The sequence below is a fragment of the Dipodomys merriami genome, unplaced genomic scaffold (genome assembly GCF_024711535.1).
Source record: "Dipodomys merriami isolate MVZ:Mamm:240054 unplaced genomic scaffold, mDipMer1.0.p SCAF_977, whole genome shotgun sequence".
NCBI classification, from domain to species: domain Eukaryota; kingdom Metazoa; phylum Chordata; class Mammalia; order Rodentia; family Heteromyidae; genus Dipodomys; species Dipodomys merriami.
The window spans coordinates 114,225-132,522 of record NW_027206598.1 but is presented as its reverse complement, the minus strand read 5'-3'; the positions used below and the strand labels follow the sequence as shown (position 1 = coordinate 132,522).

Here is an 18,298-nt window from a genome sequence, read left to right as displayed (position 1 = left end):
GGATGAGAAAGAAAGAAAAAAGATCAGAGGTTCAGTAGAGCTAAACAGAAAGCGAAAACAAAAAACAAAAACAAAAAACAAACAAAAAAAGAAAGAAAAACGCACACACACTGAAACCCCTAAAATAAAATTCTAAGAGGAAAAAAAATTACTAGAAAACAATTTTTTTTCAAAAAGTAAAAATCAAAGATTAAAAAAATTAGAAAAAAATTATTTTATAAAAGGTACAAAAACAATAGTTCTTTTTTTAAATTTAATTTTATTTTATTTGGGAACATACTGTACAGAGGAGTTACAATTACATGGGCAGCATAATGCGTACATTTCTTACCAAGCATTGCAGCCTCCTCCTTTGTTTACCTTTCATATCCCTTCCCTGCCTCCCCCTCCCCCCCAATCCCAATCCTTCTCCTTCCCCTCGCCCCCCGCACCGACTTTGTAAAGCTCGTTTTGGACATGACAACTTGTACTTCTCATTGTTGCAACAGGTCCACCTGTATCCTTAAACAACTGGTTTTACCCCATCTCCTCCACAAGTTATACTGACATCAAATATAGTGAAAGCAGGGGTTATACTGTGGGGGAGGGACATACAAAGCAACAAAGAGATAATCTTATAAATGCGTTAGAAACACATACATGAAAGAAAAAAAACATTAAAATACACATCTAACGGTTCATTTTCCTGACATCACTTTATCTGACCTTTTCCGCTTGACTCATACATATACTAGATATTGCAAATAAGGGAAACCATCGGACCTATGTTTCTTTGGGCCTGGCTTACTTCACTTAATATAATTTTTTCCAAGTTTTTCCATTTCCTACCAAATGGGGCAATGTCATTCTTTCTGATGGAGGCATAGAATTCCATTGTGTATATATACCACATTTTCTTGATCCATTCATCTACTGAGGGGCATTTGGGTTGGTTCCATATCTTAGCTATGGTAAATAATGCTGCAATAAACATAGTTGTGCTGGTAGCTTTAGTGTGGTCTTGTTTGTAAACATTTGGGTAAATGCCCAAAAGTGGGATTGCTGGGTCATAGGGGAGTTCTATGTGAAGTCTTTTGAGGAACCTCCATACTGCTTTCCAAATTGGTTGAACAAGTTTACATTCCCACCAACAATGAAGTAAGGTTCCTTTCTGCCACATCCCCTCCAGCATCTGTTGTTGTTAGAGTTCTTGATTTTTGCCATTCTAACTGGAGTGAGGTGATATCTCAATGTTGTTTTTATTTGCATTTCTTTTATGGCTAGGGATGTTCATGTGTCTATTGGCCATCCTTCTTTCTTCTTCAGAGAAGTTTCTCTTTAAGTCTTTCGCCCACATATTTATTTGGCAGTTGTTTCTTTGAGGATTTGTTGTTGGGGGGGTTTAATTTTTTGAGTTCCAAGTATATTTTAGATATGAGACCCTTGTCCATTTTATGGCTAGTAAAGATCTTCTCCCAATCCGTGGGCTTTCTATTGATCTTGCTAGCTATGTCATTTGCCCTGCAGAAGCTCTGCAACTTTAAAAACAATAGTTCTTTGATTTTTTGGGGTGGGGGTGGGAAAAATCCTGAATCTCCCTTGTGTCCTTAACCGGCCTCTTGTTGGAGTCTCTGGTCTGCTTGTGTTCCTGTGGCTTGGTTGGTTTCTTAAATCAGTTTGTTTGAACAGGCAGAAAAATGTTCTGCTTTCCTCAAAGGTTTGCATTCCTCCTCCCAGGTTAGTTCAATGGGAGTCATTTTTGCTTTGAGTATCACAAAAGAGGGAGATGGCTTTTTCCTCAAGTTTGGAGATGTTGTGATGAGGCTAGGTTCTGGGTAGAGTTGAGGCCTTTTAGCAAACAGCAGCTTTTCCTGGGGGCTGGTTTGTGAGAAACTCACAGAGCCCAGCCTGGGGCCATTCTCAGGGTTTCTGTTTACTGAATTTCAATTGATTGTTGAGCCTGCTAAAGGGAGGGGCAGCCTCTGCCTCTGATTACACGGTGAAGAAAGCCACTCCTGGGGCTGGCACCCAAGCTGGGTGACTTTTCCCTGGGTAGAGCTGAGTCTGGCAGTTCAGGTTAGGCTCCTGTGACCTGCTAAATGACTCTAGTTTACTTCCAAGGCCTGAGTTAGAGCTAGCAGCTCTGCCGAGCTTTGTCGGTATCCAAGATAGAGATCTCCAGTACTGGGGGGGGAGGGGTGGCCTTCCCTCCTCTGCTCCCTAAGAAGGAGTGAGTATGTCAGGTTTCTACTCACACCGAGTCTTGATTCCTGGGTTGTCTCTGGTCTGCGAACTGAAGGATGAAGATTTCTGATCCTTGTTGGTTCTTGCTGGTGATGAGTAGAATCTGCTCACCCTCTGTGTCTGGCTCCTTCATCCCAGACTCTCTGTGATTCAGATATGGCAGGTATGGCCGCCGCCGCCGCCACAGCTGCTGCTGCAGCAGCGGCAGCTGCTGGCAAGTGCTCAGAGCTGTCTCCTTGCCTTTATTTTCCCTCTCTGGCCTAACTCTCTGTCCTTTAAAGGCACACTTGGTGTGGTTCTCTGGCTTAGGACTGTTTGCTGGACCTCTAAAACTGCTTTCTATGCGAGAGCTTGTTTAGCCTCCAGCTTCTCCTCCGCCATCTTCCCAGAACCTCCATCCACTAAATTATTTCTTTTGGATTATATATCCATAACAAACTATTCACTGTGTATTCACGGTACTTCATGAAAAAAGCCTGTGTTTATCAGCACAAGTGTCTTTGACATGGAATTGGTCTCTTTAAGCAATTACTCCAGGAGTAATGAAAAGTGGAATCTGAATGATGTTCATTCATGTATTTCGTGAGAAATTAAACTGATCTTTGTTTGGTATAAAGATCACTTACACTTTCATTAGCCACACCCTTTTCATTTAAAAATATCTATATTCTGAAGCATTTTTATTGCCATTATAGGAAGATAATGTGGGTTCATCTGCTCCATAGCTCTTGAAAGTTAATGAATATGACAAAGAATATCCTCAGATATGCCTGGTGCAAACCTGGATTTGAATTATGTGTCTAGAACTGATCAGTCTTGGGTATTTGGGAAATTTGCTTCACCTTGTTGCCTACTTCTGTTTTTAATAAAATATTTAATTCATTTTCTAACTTGAAAAACACTCATAAGCACTACAATTACCTAATACAGGTGCAGTGCTTGGAATAGTGTCTGTGCATTCTGTAGTAGGTCCCAGAGAAGTCAGCTTCAATTAACATGGTGAGAGCATCCTTCCTGAATGCCTTAAGAAATATATACCCAATTGATGTTAATATCTGTGAAAATTTGTCTACTACAAAAAGGTCTTTTCTTCATATGAACAATGAAAGTAATGATGGGGCTGTCCTGTGGCTTTTACTCTGAAGGAGTTTTGCCTAAATTTCCTTCTTACTCTATTAATGGTAGCAGTAATATTCTTTAGTGCTACCCTTCATGTTTCTAGTTCTGTGTTCCATTTGGAATACTATTGTAACTTACTTTATAAACTTTGTTATCAGAATAAATAAACTACAACTGCTGAAGTTTTCAATAAAGAGTCATTACATTACATTTTATGTGCTTAATGCTTTCCTGAAATTATGTCTTTGGGAGTATATATACCTAACAGACCATTTTTTGTGATTTCTTATATGATTCATATAGATTTCTTATGTTATTCTTTTATAATTTCTTAAAGATCCATAAATAAAACTGCTTAGAACAGAAAAGAGTAGGTAAACAATACTATTATGGTGGTCTTAATGGCTAAGCATAATGAATATGTTAAAAACTGTTGGAAGATTCATTTGCTCTGTTTGCTATTCTCTCCCCCTTCTTTGTAGAAAGGTTCTTACTATGAGGTGCCAAATGGTCTGGACATTCCAAGCCTTGTCTCAGTGACAGAAATGATAGAATTAGGGACATGTGCTTCCATGGATGGTGTTTAGGAAGCTCACAATATGGCAATACCAATACACATAAAGAAACTTTTGTGAGTGATGTGTATTCACTTCCTCAATTACCAAAATTTAATTCACATGTGAAAACATCAAATTACTTACATTATAATATATGCAGTTTAACTGGCATTACTAACACCCTCATAAATCAGATGCAAACTAAAAGTTCTACTTCAAAAATCAACATCTAAGGCAGTGTTGGAAATATAAGAAGATAAACAATAAATCTAAAGAGTGAGATCTTTAACACTGGCAATGAGCAGTGATAGCTCAATTGTTAACCAGGCTTGAAAAGTTCGGGTGTCCACTAACTATGTGGTTAGATTTGCAGTGTTGACCTTAGTACCAAGATTGGAGGTAACATTCAAAGGCAGCTGAGGTTGCTGCAGTATTGTAGCTCAATACAGTGTGATCCTGCCTGATAATGGTAAAGCACAAAGTAGAAGTTAAGTCAGTATAATGTATAGAAAGGATTCTCCACTGAGAATAATTGCAGGTGTGATATCACTCTTGCATTGAAAATGTATTGCCCATCATTCTACTTTAAGCTCTAGCATTTTTCTGATCTGATGACAATTTTAACACACGAATGTGCCATGAATGCTGAGAGGTGTATATTACTCTAATCTAGGTATAAATCCTCACAGGTATGGAATGGCCTGACCCTGATACTTCATTCTGTGTTGCTGAGTTTCATGGAGAAATGGTCGTAATTAGGCAATTCACACTCACCTATTTGTAATTCAGGCAACTGGGTCATCACTCCAGTGACGTGGTCTGACCTATGAAATAAATAACATTATTTCACAATGTATATGTGTTTCTGAAAATATATGCAATACCAAATACCAAATATACAAAAGGGACAATTATCCATTTCTTATATTATCACAAGTAAAGATAGTCCTGAATTGCACTTTCTTGCTAGAGGATCACAGGTTGACTGCTGATGTTAGGTATCTTTCCAGGTGATCCTATACATTTGTCAATCTTCTTTGAGGAAGTATTTTTATGTGGTTTGTTTTGAGGTATTCAGAATATAAGTACTGTCATTAACCGCAACCTTGGGACAGCAAATACAATGGGATACCTGGCCAAAGAACTGAGAAATCACAGGAAGTGATAGGAATGAAGACACGAGAGGACCCAATGCCTTATTACCAGCTTCTGGATCCCCAAATCCTGCTTAACAGACTTTATATTCATTCTACTATAGGGGGTGGTCAGTGGCTACAGGTATGTCCACAAACTAAGGCATCAATCTAGTTTGTGGTTATAATTATTAACATGAGGTATTGTTTGTAAACATAGTGATAATTGAATCCCTTATTGTTAGGGAGAAGAAGGGAGCAAGGGTCATTACAACTATATCACAGACATCCATCTTGTCTCCAAAGTCTTAGTCTTTTATTGTCCAACAGCTCTAACTTAAATACCCTTGAGGTAATAACTCTTCATACTCCTGTCTTCCCTTGACTGTTTGACCTTCCCAGAGCACAGCCTTTTGAATGCTGTTTGAGATGGCTTCCCAATCTATCCCTTTTCAGGTCTAACAGCTTGACTCTAGAATCTCTCACAAGTACTGTGAGAGATGTATTATCTTGAAAAGGATATTATTTTTAGGATAGGTTCAATTTTTGAATTTTATTTTATTTCAAAGATACTTTACAGAGTGTGTAGAGTTACATGAGTAAGGTAAATTCCTTGTTGATTATTGTTACCCACTCCATCGTTGTTATCATATCCTTTCCCACCTCCTACCCCTCTTCCCACCCAAGGTTGTCAAGTTCATTTCTGACATAGTGTCTTGTGAATATCATTGTTGCAGTGGGTCGCTCTTTGTACTCCTTTCATCACTATGTTTTTCTTTTCCTTCTCAAAATCAGATAAATGTATTTACAAAATGAAAGGTACCAGAATTAAGACAGAGATTGCAGGGGATAAACCAATTGAAAAAGACAAATGAAATAAAATAAGATCTAGATACACTATTTTAGAGATATCAAGGTTGACATCTGAAAAAAATGACTTGTTTCCATACCTTGGAGTTCATTTCAATTAGCATCATTTTGTAAGGTCAAATGTACATAGCTTTGGAGCTAGCAATCCCACTCCTGGGCATTTGTGGAAATGATCTCAAGCTAAAATTTACTAAATCTACAACTATGTTTTTGGAAGCATTATTACCATATCTAAGATATTGAACCAAACTAGAAGCCTCTCTATATATGAATAGTTCAAGAAAAGGTGGTATATATACACAATGAAATTTTATGTTTCTATCAGAAAGAATGACACAGCCCCTTTCTTAAGAAAATGGAAAGACTTGGGAAAATAGTCATGGAACCTAGGTTCCATGGTTTCCTTCATTTTTATTAATAAATGTTTAGGATAGTCCTGGAAGACAGGTTCACATTTTAAACTCTTAATATTCCCTTTTTTCTCCCTCTTCCTCTCTCATTCCATTTGTGTGTGTGTGTGTGTGTGTGTGTGTGTGTGTGTGTGTGTGTGTGTGTGTGTGTGTCTGCGCATGCGCACGCGTGCCACCCAGTAATGAAACTTGACTTGGAGCCTCAAACTCTTGCTTGTTTTTTTCACTAATGACTGACTGAGTCTGTACTATTTGATCCAAAGTTTCAATCTGTCTTTGATTGAACAATTGAACATAAATGTCTCATGGATTGCTACCCCAGCCATCGGTGAACTATGATCTTCCAATCTCAGGCTCATGACTATCTAGAAATAAGGATAAGGCACTGGCAGCCAGCTCTATTGCCAAGTGTCTTTTGCTTTTATTTGTTTTTGTTTTTTGTTGTTTTTGTGCATCCAAAATCTCTAAGAAAAACAAATCATTTATAATCAGGACTATTCACATAAAATGTATATTGTTTAAAGATTACCTTAATAATGTTATTCTTTTGCATCCACATTATGTGATTTGATTTTTTTTTATCTCTACTATTGCAAACAGTCAAGTAACATACACATTTTGAATCTTCTTGTCTTGGTTTTATAGTTTGTTAGGTGTTTCAAAACAGAGTTTATCAAGGTTTAACTCTTCACTACTGAAGCAAGACTTTTATGATTATTCAATATCCTGTAAATCGTATGTTCATCACTTCTTGTGACACCTTATGAGCACAGGTAGTTTCCTACACGTACTTTAGACCCCAATGTGATGTGCTCTACTGCCATATATGCAAGGGCATCCTTTGTAATTCTCCTTGAATTTTCACTGCTCTTTTCTCTACTCTCCAGTGCTAAGTCCTGTTATGATCTTGTTGATTTTCTCCCCCGATACACCTTCATCATTGTATCTTGGGACTACTGGTATGCACTACTGTACTTCTGTCCATTCTCATTATGCTTTGGCTTAACCTTTCTCACCCTGGAGGGCCAGAGATGGGGATATTTTCTTCAATCTTTAGCTACGACATCTATCTTTATACTTTCTAGAACTACATTCATTGAATTCTTTCTGTAAATTCTAAGGCCTTGACAATAATTACTGCATTTTCATGGCTTTTTGATTTGGCATTAGGGAAGAATATAGGTCAGTAACTGTAACTGAGGTAAAAGAAGATTGCAATCATTCCTCAATAGCTGTTGTTCATTGGATAATGTTTACTTCAAGGTCTGCCTGCCTGCTTCCTTTTAATTGTTTATTTTTCAATGTAGCCTTTTCTTCTGGAAAGTATTTATGGGCCGAGTGAAAATCAATTCCTACTGTAATTAGTCATTAATTTTATTCCAACATAATTTCACAGATCCTTTTGAGTTTCTTCAGGGTCTGTATAGTAGTGCTTCACATTCTTAGATATGTTTTAACATCGATGCATCCAATGATAAAGACACATTGCTTAAATCACCATTTTGATGACTGCAATAAACCATCTTGCAAGCTCACAGATACCCCACCCTCACTACTCTAGTCCCTCATAGTCACATTGCTCCCCTTTCCTAGTACATCCAAGCTACTCCCTTCCCTTTCATACCAAGTAGCCTTCTCCCTCGATCCTCTCCTATTTTCATCAGAACCTCTGCCCATAACTAGCCTACTTCAAACTGGACTAACCTTTCAAACCCAGCCTTGAACCTACTTCTTCTCACAAAACCCATCATGCAATACCAAAAACCCTTCACCTCCCTATAACTGCCCTTGAAGCCTCACCTTGGTTGGCTAGAAGCTTCTCACACAGCCCATCTCCTGCCTAGAAAGCCAGCCCTGTTCTACCACAAGCCTCACCACCTCCCACAAGTGTTCTCTCAATGCCCTGCCTTACTCCTCAGATGAACCCGACCCCTATTGGCTCCTCCCTCAGATCCACACCCTACTCCACCAGATACCCTTTATATCCCTTCCACTCCTTCTCAAAGCCCCTCCTCCAACTATCCCCATGGCTCCAAGCCCTGCATTGCTCCAGAAAAAACCCACTAGAATACCCCCAACACACTATCCCATCTCTCAACACCCACATTGCTCCACTAGAAACAACTGCATCAGATGGCCTCCATCTGGAAGCCTCACCAGGCTCAACTGTAAATCCCTGTCCCTCCGTTTTCCCTTTTTGAAGGTTGCTTTGCCCTACTGGAAACCCTGTACAAAGACCATGGCCTGCCTTGCAATACTGAAATCCCCACCCAACATTACTCCTCTTTTCAAAGTGGTGACTGACTATACCAGAAACCCCATCTTAACCATTCTGGTGCACTGCATCCTATCAGTGCTCTCACAAAGCTCTGGTTCTGTAAATCTCCTCCATACATTGTGACTGCACTCTTCTCTTCAGGAAACCCCACTTCCACCCGAACATACTCTCCAAAGGCCTGCCATTGTCCACCAGAAACCCCGCCCCTTACTAGTCCATGTCTTCCTTTTACCACCCTGACCTCTCAAGGCCAGACATTGAAAAGCCTCTCCCTCATAGCTCCGCATTCCTGCACCAGAATCCCCACATTCTGTCAGCCTCTTGCCTACATTCACTGCCTTGCCTTATGGGAAACCTCATCCTACATATCCCACAAGGGCTCACAATGCTCCCCCAGAACCCTTCCTCTAAGTAACCTCCTCCTTTGTAGCTTTGTTCTTCCTTCTCAAAGCTCTGCCCCAATCAGCCTCCAGCCCTGTGACCCAGCCTTCTTACTAAAGTACCGCATACTCTACAAGAGACCAGGCCCCTAACAAGTCTAGTACTTCCTGTCTCCTCCCTGTGGTCTCAAAGCCCAACACAGACTGGTCTTCACTCCCTAAGACTCACCATGCTCCACTACAGAGACTGTGCCAATACCAACTCCCCCTTTTAACCAGAGAGGGCTCCACCAGAAACCCACACCATCTCATCCATGAAGGTCCAATCTAGTAACTGTTATGAGATATGTGATATTGTACTGGCCATAGAATTCATACTAATCAATATGATAAGAAAGCAGTCTTGCAAAAAGGCAACAAAAATTAGACAGCTATTAGATGCTTTATTCTAGTTTGGGGTTCTGTTACCAGGCAGATACACATTGTGTGAAAATGTATGAAGGTGATTCTTCTTATTGGAAACCATTCTTTGAAGTATCAGTAAGGTTTCATGAATGATCATTTTATTTCTAGAAAATTCGTACATATTTGTGCCCATTAACTTTAAAAATATTAGTTATTTTAAATCCTCTCTTTTCATTGAGGAAAGAGTATTAGATGACTTTCAACTCACCTCCATAATAAATAATTTTGGAGTTGCTTACCTTACTATGTACCAGAGTTTTTAGCAAGAGAAATTCTCTACCAGGGGGCTGGGAAGGTGGCTCAGTGTTAGAGTGCTTGCCTTGCATGCATGAGGCCCTGGGTTCGATTCCTCAACACCGCATAAGCAAAAAAGAAAAAAGCCAGAAGTGGCACTGTGGCTCAAGTGGTAGAGCACTAGCCTTGAGCTGAAGAACTGAGATACACTGCCCAGGCCCAGAGTTCAGGCCCCACGACTGGACCCCCCCAAAAAAAAAACATGAAAAAGAAATTCTCTAACAGAATCCATTTTGAATTTCCTCCTTCCACTAAAGTGTCCTTTGGAAAAGATTGAAATGAGATTATACAGGTAAAATGCCAGAAATAAAAACGTATTTTTTATCATAACAAAATTATGATAAAGACCCCATCCAATGTGCTTTTAATTTTCTAACAAAAGGAACTTAAGCCTATTTAACTGTAGACTTTCTGAAGACTATAAGACAAAAATATAAGAAATGCCCTCTTATACCATGGTTCTGAAAACAAAACCAAAATAAGGAAAGACAACATAATGACACAGAAGGAAATGAAGAACTTGTACATATGATATAGCATGTAAAAAATACACTGAATCAGGTAAAAATTATTTTGGTCACCATGTCTGGTTGTTCAATATATTTCATTTCAAATATTGTTCTTTGTTAACCTGTGACTTAATATTAAAAGTCTCAGCAGGGATATGCCCAGGTAATTGTGTAGTCAATTTCATCATTGCAAGATCATCAGGATGAAAAACTCCACACACCTTAAGACACACCTGCAACAGCAGTAGACATACACTCCTATTGGTCCAACAGTGTAAGCCAGACCTGTGTTTTACCAAAGCTTTGTATGTGGTATGCTATGGTTTATTCAGGCTGAAGAGCCAAAATAACTCTAATTTAAGATTAACCCTACCATCTTGTGCTAGGCTTCCCTCAGAGTAATACCAAGAGAGAGAAAAAAAACCACAGGTTGCCACCAACCCTGCCCACCCTTAAGAAATCAAAACACTTTCCCAAGTGTTCCAGGAACAGTACATACCAATAGTTCAGAGAAAAGGCAGTGTGGTTTGGGTGGACTCAAACCAATCATGTAACTGCTTGTGTGGAAATTCCCTAAATTTGTTTGTTCAGTACTATAAAACTGTGCTGATGTTGTGCTCAGGGATTCTTATTATCACCGGTTAGTGAGTGCACAGAGGACCAGCTTGAGCTTGCAAATAAAAGACTCTTATGCTGTTCATATTGGTCGTGGTCTCTGGGGGTCTTTTGGGCATCTCAAGTCTGTACAACATTTCTGGGGGTTCATGTGGAATCTCCCTCATAAAACCATCCAGACGCCCCACCCCAGAGACTCAAAAAACAAAAACAGCTGTTAATTCAAGGCACTGCTGTTCTGCATATTTGGTTGCCTGTAATTTCTGTATCTGTAATTCTGGTTTCCCACAGGGTCTGTATTCTGGTTGGCAAGGACTCTTGGTAGATGCGCTATAAGACTGACAACGGGGTTCTTTGAGAAGATGTCCCCAGACCCCTCTTGGTAGATTGCTGTTTAGTACAGATATTTTTGGGAAATTTTCTGTCTGTAGTCTCGCACTTTCATGCAGACATTTTGTGGGAAGTTTTCCATCTGTATTGGGAAGTTTTCCATTTTGGGGGAAACTCTCCGTATGTAGTTCGGCGCTTTCTTGTTTACAATTTACAATGATGCAGTGTGTCTTTGTAAATTCTTTGTGTTGAGTGTTCTGTTTGTCATTTGGAGTTTATATTAGCCTTTGTCCTTGGCCCAGGAGGGTCTGAATATGGGGGAGAATCTGTCAGTCTGAGGGGATGGCCGCTAGGGACTTATTTCCCTTGCTCCAAAATGACTGGGACTTCTCTTCCACTTTGGAAGGCCCCTGGGTCAACAAACGTTGGTGAGACATCACCCCATTCACTGAGACCTGATTGTTCTCTGTTCTGTTTCTTGAGGTAGGGAAGTTCTGGGTGAGAGTAGCATGCTCATTCAGCAGACTCTGGATTCAGCTTGCTGAGTGAGAACGGCACAGAGTTCTGGTAGGGATAAACTCAGCCTTTGGGTGTTGAGTTGTCTCGTTCTGTTTTAGAATTGGTACGAGCTTTAATGTGGGTTTTTGGTTTTTGTGATTTTGTTATTTATTTGAACATCTCTGGGGAAATAAAAGCTCCAGCCTCCAGCTGAGCTCAGTCACAGAGAAGGCTGTGTGGCTGGGTTTCACTTTTCACCTAGTCCTGACAATGTAAACTGCTCTTGTATAAAATTGGATAAAAATCAGGCCAGTTTAGTTTCAGGTGACCATCCCCCCAGCATTCCTCCAACAGAAGGGATTCAAAAGACTAATTGGAGAAATGCCTTTGTAAAGCAAGCCCTTGAAAAATGAAACTCAACAAAGATACTTAGTTTAAAAGAAATATTGTCTTAAATTTTTGTTTGAAAATTTTAGAAAATGTATGTAAAAGTTGTTTTTATTTTTGCATGCTTAAATATCTGTGTGAGTGTGTTTTGTATGTGTTTGGTAATATGTTGAAGATAGACATTTTCAGCATTCTGTAACAATTGGGTGAGTTCAAAATTTAAAATTCAAAAGGTTATGACGTTTCGACATTACCAAAAAAATTTTTAAAGAATTTTCACTTTGTTTTAAATGGCTTTTTAAGGATTCTTTAACTTGAAAATTAGAAAATCTAGTATTTTAGAATGCATAAGTCTCTTTACACTGTAATAAAGATATCTGGCTAAACAACAAGGAGAAACTTAGAAGACAAGAGAAGAACTATCTTTAGGAGTGAAGGGTGAACATGCAGAAGTGCAGTTCAGCTGGTCATGCACAGTAGAACCATGCATGTTGAAAGAAGGCAAGCTGGCACAAATGCAGTTCATATAACCCTAAAGAGTTGGATTGGGTGCGTGCCCATTACACAGGAAGGGCTAAGTGGCTCATCTTTATTTTGTACCTTACCTTCAGATAGACACTGGAAACATGATGGTAAAACTGAATGATGTAATGATCGGATTATCATTGCTAAAACTGTCCCTGGGATATGTTAAAATTAAAATTAAGAAGGCCTTTAAAAAGGATTAAAAAGTTTATTTATATAATGTGATTTGTTCTCAATGATATTCTGCTATTGGATATTTTTAAGGCAAAATGGTGTTAAGTCTAGCTTCTTGGTACAGTGATTGTGATTGTAATTTTTGCAATAAGAAAAATTCTTATTTGAGTTTAAAAGTTTTCATGTGTATCTGTTTTAAAACAAGCATCCAAGAGAAAATGAGTGACACCTAGCCTTGAGAGGTCAAGGGATTTTTCAAAATGCAACTAAAAACTAAAGTATAGAATATTAAAACGGAGATAACAAATTAGGAATTGATTTCTGGATATAAAGTTTAAAAGTAAAAACGTTCTAAATATTTACCTCAAAATGCTAAAGGAAAAATTAGGATTACCAAAATAATTGCTTAATTCCTATTTCAGTTTGCTCTCATAGGTTTTTTTTTTTGTAACAGTTCCTAGCAGGTCCACAAAAAGGAGTGAGGATTCTTGTAAGTTTATCAGATGTAACTTTGGCTCTTAGTACTTTTCAGGTAAGAACATGCTTAAAAGACACTTCTATGTTGAACACCTTGTTGCTTTTAAGTGGATGAAAGTGGCCTTTTATGAGAATTGTTGATCTACAAACTGGTTCCAACCCAGCCCAGGCAGAAAAAGGTCCTTGTGAAACTGTCACTTCTACTCAGCCAAAAGATGGCTGAAAGAGCAAGCAGAGTTTCTTTAGGACTCAAAGTGGCAGAGCGATAGCCTGCTGTAGATCTGAGGGACAGCACTCAGGCCCCGAGTTCAAGTTCAGCAACTAACTAAGGGAAATGCCAATGAGGCATTTTTCCCAGTGTGGAGAAGACACTCCTGGGATGAAAACAATGGAGGAGCATCCAGACACCATAAGCCACTGCTTGTATGGCAGAAATAATGTCAGATCTTAGAGTCATTTGTGTGTGGCTTTTCAAAAATTGGTCAGAACCAGGAGTTCATGGGAACATAGTTTGTAAGCATGCCTACTGTCTATGTCTATCTACCTTGTAAGGGACAGGAACTCTTCAGTCATCTGTGATAGTACTAAAAAGTTAAGGTTTTAAAATGTGGAAGATAGTTTTGATCCCAACCCCTGTATGTGCCAAAAACTCTAATTGGCAGTAAATTTTGAGCTGATGCCAGCTACATGAAATTCATCTGCTCAGGAAAAAAACTTTGTAAACCTGAGTGTGTGTTTCTATTGATATCTGTCTGAAGGCCTACATAGGTAACTGAGGCATTGTTAGGATTACTAGAGATCACATTCCTATGCCATCCAGAAAGATCCTTTTGTAAACTAGAAGTCTAAATAAGCTCCACTGCTGTAGCCAGAAAAAAGGACTGTGCATTTGTTAAAAGTTAAAATATTGTTCTTAATGACATTTAACCCTGATAACCTCTTTGTAAAATAGGCTATGTTTATAGGTTCCTGGCTAACTAGGATCAACATCCCTGAGTCAGCTTGAAGAAGTGACAGAAGCTGAATCTTTGCCCAACATCCCCTTTTAAGAACAAGGGACCAGATTCACTTTTTTAAAAATGTGGCAAAGCAGACAGAAGGAAAAGACATGGGAAATAATACTACAGGCCTGAGCCCTGTATATCTGCCTAGAAAATCCTAGCCCTATTAAAAGAACTATCTAATTTAAAATGTTGTCAGCTTGGTAAATTGTCCTGGGCTATTGTCTAAATAGTTTTAAAATCTAGTGGGGTCACAGCCTGCCAAGCCTATGCCATGTGTCCTTAACCAGGTTGTGTAGGAATTTGCAGCTCAGCACGAGGTGTGACTGTCCTTTGGAGCCACTGAGAGACCCTGTGCTGCTGCTGCTGTTGCTGCTGCTGCTGCACACCCTAATGGGTAAAGTTCAACGACAGCCTGACAGTCACCTGGAGGAAATCTACATCATCACTCAGACCACCTCCACTGCAGTAAAATAGACTGAACTCCTGCTTGACTCCATCACCTGAGAATGCTTCCCTGTTGATATCTACTACAAAATAAGATCATGTGGGACATTCTTTTACTGATATCTAGTAACCCTCTCTACTCCCACAGTGGATATTAGTGGCAAGGTTATTGCTGAATTGCCTTAGGCACTTCAGGGTCACAGCCTCTTTTCTCTCTGGTAGGGTAATAACCTGCTTCTTCCTGGGTATGTTTTAAAGATAAAGGAGGATTTCTTTTTTAAATCAACGGAGACAGTAAGAGGAATGAGACCCAGCCCTAATCTTAGCCTTAAAATCTAACAAGCTTTTCATCCCATTAGTGCCCTGAGGCTTTCTGAGATAACATGGTTCCACAAGTCAAAGTAAAAATGGGCACACACACACACACACACACACACACACACACACACACACACACACACACACACACACACACAAACACTCCCACAGAGATGTACACACACAGAGTCACAGGCAATATTGTATCTTAAATTCTTATCCAGAGATTGGACAACAGCCCACTTATTTGTGAAGGTTTTTCTTGATTATTTTGAAGGAGGAGGATAGTTCATGAGACACAGGTGACAAGACTTTAGTGAGGAATACTTTATAAACAACTAGCTTATAAAAAGAACAGGAGCATTGTTTTTATCTTTAAATCTTACATTCCTTCAACTATAGTTTTAAATAATAATCATTGAGGGGCTGGGAAGGTGGCTCAGTGGTAGAGTGCTTGTCTTGCATGCATGACGCCCTGTGTTCAATTCCTCAGCACCACATAAGCAAAAAAAGAAAAAAAATCCAGAAGTGGCGCTGTGCCTCAAGTGATAGATTGCTAGCCTTGAGCTGAAGAGCTGAGAGACAGCGTCCAGGCCCAGAGTTCAGGCCCCACGACTGGACACCCATTCAAAAAATAATAATCATTGAATTATGAGAAGACAATGCAGCACCTCTTCCCTTCTCCCCTTCCCCTCTGTCATAAAATATGACAAAAGTATCAAAAATAGTCTTTTATCTTAAAAAAATGTACACGTGTAAAAATGTCTGACTATATGTGTAAGGTTTTTTCAATATTTTTATGATTTTTCCCACTTCTAAGTATTTGTCTTTTGGGCAGATTACAGCACACAGGGGCTTCAAGAGCAAACAAAAGATTAGGAAACATGAACCAAACAGTGTCCTAGGAAGTAGATGCAAAAAGCACATGGCAGACTGAGAGGGTCCTGAGAGGCAAAATGATTTTTGCAGAACAAGAGGAATAGTGAAAAATAAGGAATAAGGCATGGTTCTCACCTAGGAAAGCTTCCTTGAGGCTGAGACCATGCTGGTTCCTAGGCCTACCTGAGGATGTTGGGATTTGACAATGTCCACATTTGTATAGAGTGATGTGGGAGGGGAAATTTCAGCCTCCCGTTTGTCTTTGGGATGGTCTTATGTGAGTAAGCAGCTTAGATCATTGGGCTCTGAGAGATGACACTACTTCCCTCACAATGGAATAGAATATGGAACTCTGAGACCCAGGCAACTGTAACTTACAGTCAGCTCTAGCCAGCTCACTTGGCCTGTGGCTCAGAAACAAGAAAGACATTCCTGTATTGTTTTCAAAGTTCAAGAGAATCAGGTCCCAGGCATGAGAGGGGTGAGTGCCTCACTCAATACTGCAGACATTGGATCAGTGCCAAACCACGAATCCAATGTCTCAGGCCTTTTTATAAGAAGAAATAAAGGGAATCACAAGGCAACTCAGGTCAGGTGTAACTATGACAGGAAACCTATTTAATCTCATTCTAGCCCACAGTACAGGCTTCTTCTTGTGTTTTTATATGTGTATATTGATAAAATATTTACTGTGTACTTTTCAATCCTATTACTCTATTACTCATTTTGAAGTGTACTCCCATTTCCATGTTTCAAAGATTCATTCTTTTTACCACCTCAGTGTGACAATGAGTCTGCTCAAATCCTGAATGTGCCTTATAATATATGGAGCTTGGACTCAGGCTTGTTGGAAATGCTGGTAATGGACCTGATCCCTGCCTACCAGAAAGGTGATCTCTTCTATGTTGGAAACTTCCACCGCCACTCTAGAGAGTGGGAGACAATGGAGCAGTTGCTGGATATTGTTTAAAAAGTGAGTGTTCCTCATTCAAATCCAGGACTGATGAGACCCCCTGGCAGATTATTGGAATACTTGGTACCTCTCTGAGACTGTTTCACTGGGGTTTTATCACAGGAGCTTGGCTTGAGACAAAGAAGTGCATTCCCTGGATTACTCCTTACGAGTGGCCTGCCAGAACATTTCATTTTCCTCAGAAGCTAGTGGAGCCTTAACAGTTTGCTTGCTGAGAGACTAGGATTAAAGGAATGAGCCAGTGTCACCCAACATCCACCCTCACCTAGGAAATCACTATCTTGGAGGCCTTTGAAGGAATATAGATGGAAGAAAGAATGGAACTTGAACTTGGGGCCTGAGTGCTGTTCTGTTCATATCACTCTACCATTTAAGCTCCAAGTCCAGGTCTGGCCTTTGGCTGGTTAATTGAAGATAAGTGTCTTTAGAATTTTACAAACTAGACTGGGTTCAAACTGTGATCCTTAGATCTCACCCTCCTGATTAGTAGGATTAGAGGCATGAGCCATGGGACATTTATTTGGACAAATGCTGATAAGCATCCTCACAGAATTTCCATGAAATTGTATAGACATATCTCTACTTTTTGTCTGTTATGTTTACATTACCATATGTGACTTAACCAGTCCCATGTCTGTCCTGTTAGTTCACAAAAGGAGAAGCATAGAGTTAACTTTCTTCTCTCCTCCCATTGGTACAGATCCTTCTACCGTAACTGGGAGGAAGATGAACAAGATGAAGTGGACGTTGACATAAAGAGAAGTTCTGTCTTTGAAAACTGGGTATCTTTGAGGTGTCTGAATCAAAGTCAACTTCCTTCTTTGCACACCAGTTGTGATTTTCACCAGGGGGTTGAGGCTTGGCACTTCAGTGGATAGCAGATTACACAGTGTGGATGTGTTTGTGGTTTTGGACTCTCATGGATGACGAGGGGGGTATGTATAGCAAGTCAGATCAAGAGGGGAAACAACCTTCTCCTCCTAACATAGGGAGAATTTTAGATGATTATATTTGAGAAATTTCTAGAAGTGGGTTGTGAGGAGCATCCTGCTTGCAGGAGTCTCTTCCTCCAACATGCAAGTCCCGCCAGAAAGAGGCTATAGTACAAAGCTCAGGATGGGGAGGAAAGGCTCTCATTTTCCTTGTCACCAATCTGCCCATAGCATAGTTTGTTCCATCTTCCCTATGTGGATGGACTTCTACCTTGATGATTTCTATGAGAACAAGAACCATGACACCCTGAAAGAACTTACACAGTATGTCAAGCTCAAGATGCCCTCTTCAGACTTGCTCTTCTGCTTACATATTTTTCTGGACCAGCTAGAGGAGCGCATTGCCCATGAGACCAAGAAAAAGTGGAAGAAGTCCTTGTTTAGATACCTCAGAGCTGGTGAATATGGATGGAACTTGGGTCTTTAGGCATGGGCAGGATGGGC

The 18,298-nt window shown here is 39.8% G+C and overlaps 1 long non-coding RNA gene across 1 annotated transcript; it reads left to right on the top strand.

Annotated features, from left to right (window-relative positions):
• Window positions 1–16,283: 16,283 nt before the first annotated feature.
• On the top strand, window positions 16,284–17,597 carry LOC138822020 (uncharacterized). Its single transcript, XR_011370297.1, has 3 exons — window positions 16,284–16,370; window positions 16,671–16,862; window positions 17,563–17,597. It is a non-coding gene; the product is annotated as an uncharacterized lncRNA (long non-coding RNA).
• Window positions 17,598–18,298: the final 701 nt, after the last annotated feature.